Raw genomic sequence first — 6,000 nt, forward strand, 5'->3', positions numbered from 1 at the left:
GACCAGACAATCCGTTGATTAATATCAAGAGCATCGATCCACGCAATTGGGATCGATGACATGCATCAACCAAGTCAGCGAGCCTGACCACCCGATCCCGTTAGTCGCCTTTAACGACAAGCATGGGTTGCTGAAGATGAGTTCTACCCCGGAATCTTCACGGGTCTGCCGGATTATGACTCTGGGTCCTGCGGAACAATACCTATGGTCATAGTTCAGCCAAATGGAAAACAGCCATGAACTGTTCACTTTAGGAATTAAGCTGGCACGCCCTGGTTTGACTCACAAACTATTCAATGCGTTTTTTAAGCCACGTTACCCACTCACATATTCAGTAAAAAACGGGAAGATACGGGTTAGAATTGGTCTTCAGCAACCTATGCTTGATTTAAGAGGCGACTATGCTTGTCGTTAGAGGCGACGAACGGGATCGGGTGGTCAGGCTCCCAATTGCGTGGATCGACGCTCATGATATCAAGCACTGGATTGTCTGGTCCAAACTCGATTATATACAGACATCCGTCATACATGTATTGATGGAATATTGCTGAGTGTGGCGTTAAACAGCAAACAAACAAACAAACAGATATTCAGTAAAAGTATGTAGCTGGATGTACAATCGTGGATGTATGATGCCTTGAACAACTTCAGATTATCTGATGACATCATGCAACGAATTATATGTGCTTAGGGAATTACGTTAACGGCTATGGCAATTCTAGCAGGGATCAGCCAGTATTCCTCAACACCAGGGCCCACTTGCACAAAGCGATCTTTGCGCTAAGACTATCGTAAGCCTATGTTAAAGTATGGGGGTTAAGATCATCTTAGCGCTAAGATCGCTTTGTGCAAGTGGGCCCAGATGCCATCTAGAGAATATATGTTATTGAAATGTCTGCGTTTGATTGTGCATATACAATTTGTTCTATTATAATATATACTTCAGTCTGAAAGGCTGAGTTTTCCGAAATTGAGAAAAGTGATATTGTCTTTGCTGTGAACATAACATTTGATATATCACTGCAGTGAACATAACACTTCGGCAGAACTATTGTCATACAAGAGTTGTCTCCCATCAAATTGTCTTCATTTATCGCAAGTGTCTGGCCCGTACACAAACTGTTGTCTTCCCTTTTACGTTAGTTCCATTGACAAGGCGGGTGGTCATTTATGGGGTTAATATCGCTTCTTGCAGTTTGTGATTCTCTTGAAAATGTTTCGTTATAAACTGTACATTTCTCATTGAACTCGACAATCGAGAGTTTCGCAAAGCGTTATTTTTGTCACTTGACCAGCGTGTATTCCTAGCTTCCAAACAGCGGTCCCGTAGGTTTCAAGAATATTTTCTGTTGCAGTTGATTTTGTATATCATCATATCCAAATGTATGATAAAGAATTTTAGTGACCTCAAATATTTTTCATCGCTTTTGTTTATATTTATTAAGAGCTCGGGGGTGGTGAAAGGTCTCTCCTTGTTAGGTAGGGAGAATTTACGTTTCAAGGTTTCACATTTCTAAAAAATAATTTTCCGGTAAACAACTACACAAAAAGTATATAATAAATAGGATATTCCATGTGTGAAATATCATGTTTTTCTCATGAAAATATCTCCTTTCTCCCCGTCACTCGATGAGAGAAACATGCTATTTCACTCGACACGTGAAATATACTCTATTATTTGTGAAGATCAAGTTCCATCTTTGTCCGTTTGCAGATGATTAACAAAGCTTAAATCACGGCAGGCTGGATGAACGTATACCTGATATAATATCAGAGCGGCGTCAATACACACACGTTTTCACTCCAGAAAAGAGCATCCTATGCTAAAGCTGCACAATAAGCTTATGCGCCTTTCGTTTATGAAGTGGTACATGTATGTATGGGTAGGTCACCTCTTAGAGAAACGATCACTTTAATCGAAGTAAACAACGGAGATGTCCATGGCCACCCGAAACCCGTCACCTAGGTGGCAACCCAACGGGTTCCGAAGTCTTAAAAAAATTAACTGTTACAACTAAAAACAACAACTCACAGGTGTGTTGTTTTTTTTTTTAAAAAGATACCTATATTGTAGCGTCAAAGATATTGTTGCAGTAACGAATTGGATTAAATGGACCACATAAAAAACAAATGGTGTTGAAACGGGTGCTGATATGCACAAAATTGGGCAAAACCATTAAACCTTGGTTTGCCCACCCAAGTGTAGTGTCAATATATCACGGGTGGGACACAGCATGATCATATCGGGAACACCTTATATCACCAATCATGTTTTACGGTGCCATTTCACAATAACGAGAAAGAAAACCCTGAAACATTAATTTAACATTCACTTGTAGAAAGACACTATATGCTACATATCATTACAATTTAGGCCCTGTGTGTGGGTTGAGGTGTGTGTGTGTGTGTGTGTGTGTGTGTGTGTGTGTTGTTTTATGACATCCTCGATTATCAAGTGTAATATATCTCCTTTCTACTATATAGAGGATATTTCATGTGTCGAGTGAAATATCATGTTTCTCTCATCGAGTGACGGGGGAAAAGGAGATGAGAGAAACATATTTCACGAGACACATGAAATATCCTATTTATAATATAACTTTTGTATAGTTTTCTCCCGGATAATAAATTATTTTATTACAAATGTAAAACCTTGAACAGTAAATTCTCCCTACCTAACACTGAAGTAGTAGTTTTGTGTTCGCAAAATCTTAAAAAATCTAAACAAAAGTATAAAAAAATATTTAGGGTCACGAAAATTCTTTGTCGTACATTTCGATATGATTATATACAAAATCAACTTTAACAAAAAATATTCTTGAAAACTAAGAGACCGCTGTTGGAAGGGAAAGAATACACGCTTGTCAAGCAACAAAAATGGTGCTTTGCGAAACGGACACTCTCGATTGACGAGTTAAATGAGAAATTTACAGTTTATATCGATACATTTTCGAGAGAATACCAAACGTCAAGAAGTGATATTAACTCTATAAATGACGATCTGTCATTATTTTGCCTTGTCAATGTGGAACTAACGTGAAAAGGACGTCAACAGCTTGTGTACGGGCTTGACACTTACGATAAAGGAAGACATTTTAAGAGGAGTTAACTCTTGTATGGCAATACATCCGTCAAAGTGTTAAGTTCACTGCAGTGAAATATTAAGTGTTATGTTCACTGCAGTGAAATATCAAATATTATGTTCACTGCAAAGAAAATATCGTTTTTCTCAACTTTAGACACCTCAGTCTTTCACAGTGAACCCATTCACTTCAACAATAGCTTCCGTCCGATTCGAATCACACGGTTCTAAAATAGCCTTCTAATAATGGTACTATGGATTCCGACTATGCTTGTCGTAAAAGGCGCCTAACGGTATCCCAATTGCGTGGATCCATGCTCATGATATTAATCACTGGATTGTCTGGTCCAGACTCGATTGTTTACAGACCGCCGTCATAAAGCTAGAATATTGGTGAGTCACTATAAATTTACCAAGGGCGGTGGTAGCCTTCTGTTAAAGCGTTTCGCTCGTCACGCCAAAGGCCCGGCTCCAATTCCCCACAAGGTTACCATATGTGAAGCCCATTTCTTGTGTAGCCTTCTATGATGAAGCTCGAACATTGCTAAACGCGGTGTAAAACGATACTCACTCACTTTAATTTACAATTATTATGACTTGGCCTATTTTTTGTGAATTTAAAATTCGTTTGATTATGATTTCACCTGCAAATAATGTTTTCCTCTAGCAACTTCCGACATGGGTAATTATATATCTACTTTTTAAAAGATTAATTTAACTCAGCTAACTAGCTTATTGTGCAGCTTTAGCATAGGATGCTCTTTTCTTGAGTGAACATGTGAGTGTATTGACGCCGCTCTGATATGATATCAGGTATACGTTCATCCAGCCTGCTGTAGGCTTTGTTAATCATCTGCAAACGGACAAAGATGGAACTTGATCTTCACAAATAATAGAGGATATTTCACGTGTCGAGTGAAATAGCATGTTTCTCTCATCGAGTGACGGGGAGAAAGGAGATATTTTCATGAGAAAAACATGATATTTGATGAGACATATGGAATATCCTATTTAGTATATACTTTTTGTGTAGTTGTTTACCGGAAAATTATTATTTTTAAATGTGACACCTTGAAACGTAAATTCTCCCTGCCTAACAAGGAGAGACCTTTCACCACTTCCGAGTTCTTAATAAATATAAACAAAAGTAATAAAAATATTTGAGATCACTAAAATTCTTTATCATACATTTGGATATGATGATATACAAAATCAACTGCAACAGAAAATTCTCTAGAAACCTACGAGACCGCTGTTTGGAAGCTAGGAATACACGCTGGTCAAGTAACAAAAATGACGCTTTGCGAAACTCTCGATTGTCGAGTTCAATGAGAAATGTACAGTTTATACCGAAACATTTTCAAGAGAATCACAAACTGCAAGAAGCGATATTAACCCCATAAATGACCACCTGCCTTGTCAATGCGGAACTGACGTAAAAGGGAAGACAACAGTTTGTGTACGGGCCAGACACTTGCGATAAATGAAGACATTTTGATGGGAGACAACTCTTGTATAACAATAGTTCTGCCGAAGTGTTATGTTCACTGCAGTGATATATCAAATGTTATGTTCACAGCAATGACAATATCACTTTTCTCAACTTCGGAAAACTCCGCCTTTCATGCTGAAGTATACATTATAAGAACCAATTGTATATGCACCATCAAACGCAGACATTTCAATAACATATATATTCTCTAGATGGCATCTGGTGTTGAGGAATCCTGGCTGATCCCTGCTAGAATTGCCATAGCCGTTAACGTAATTCCTCAAGCAAATGTAATTCGTTGCATGATCTCATCAAATAATATGAAGCTGTTCAAGGCATCATACATCCACGTTTGTACATCCAGCTACATACTTTTACTGAATATCTGTTTGTTTGTTTGCTGTTTAACGCCGCACTCAGCAATATTCCATCAATACATGTATGACGGATGTCTGTAAATAATCGAGTTTGGACCAGACAATCCAGTGCTTGATATCATGAGCGTCGATCCCGTTCGTCGCCTCTAACGACAAGCATAGTCGCCTCTTAAATCAAGCATAGGTTGCTGAAGACCAATTCTAACCCGTATTATCCCGTTTTTTATTGAATGTGTGAGTGAGTAACGTGGCTTAAAACACACATTGAATAGTTTGTGAGTCAAACCAGGGCGTGCCAGCTTAATTCCTAAAGTGAACAGTTCATGGCTGTTTTCCATTTGGTTGAACCAAGACTATAGATATTGTTCCGCAGGACCCAGAGTCATAATCCGGCAGACCCGTGAAGATTCCGGGGTAGAATAGGACTTCAGCAACCCATGCTTGCCGTAAAAGGTGACTGGCGAGGTAAAGGAACAAATCGAAGGGGTCTTGAATGTTTCTTGTTTATTCAAGTCTGAAGCAGTGAAGACACAAGCATGATAAAATAACTTCCTGTCCATACAGCGCCGAATAAGGCGTATTTATCTGCTACATACATGTATGAATAAACGCTAACTGTAATGAGTCATCATCAATAATGATTTACATCAGCTGTAACTTACAAATTTTCCCCTTCATTAGCAAAGAAAACCGGCATTATGCCCACCACGCAAGTACGGTTATCGCGCTTGCTCACAAAGAACCACAACTCTAATTGACTGTTCATTAATGACGTCGTGAATGTCAACATGCACGCAACACTGGTTCGAGTCGCACCCATACAACGCAACCTAAACATACTTTTCTTTTCCCTTTTTTCACATGTTTTACATGCATTACAAACATCAAAATATTCAACACCTCTAATATAAGAAAGTACTTCCTTAAGTACATGAAAATCAACACAGCATCAACTCAGAAGCCCATACAAAGTAAATATGTGTACATTAATGTTGTAAGTGCAACACTCTCCCCACCATGCGAAGGATTCGCATCAAAATGCACATTAA

The sequence above is a fragment of the Haliotis cracherodii genome, unplaced genomic scaffold (assembly GCF_022045235.1).
Source record: "Haliotis cracherodii isolate W230 unplaced genomic scaffold, xgHalCrac1.p SCAF_8, whole genome shotgun sequence".
Lineage (NCBI taxonomy): Eukaryota > Metazoa > Mollusca > Gastropoda > Lepetellida > Haliotidae > Haliotis > Haliotis cracherodii.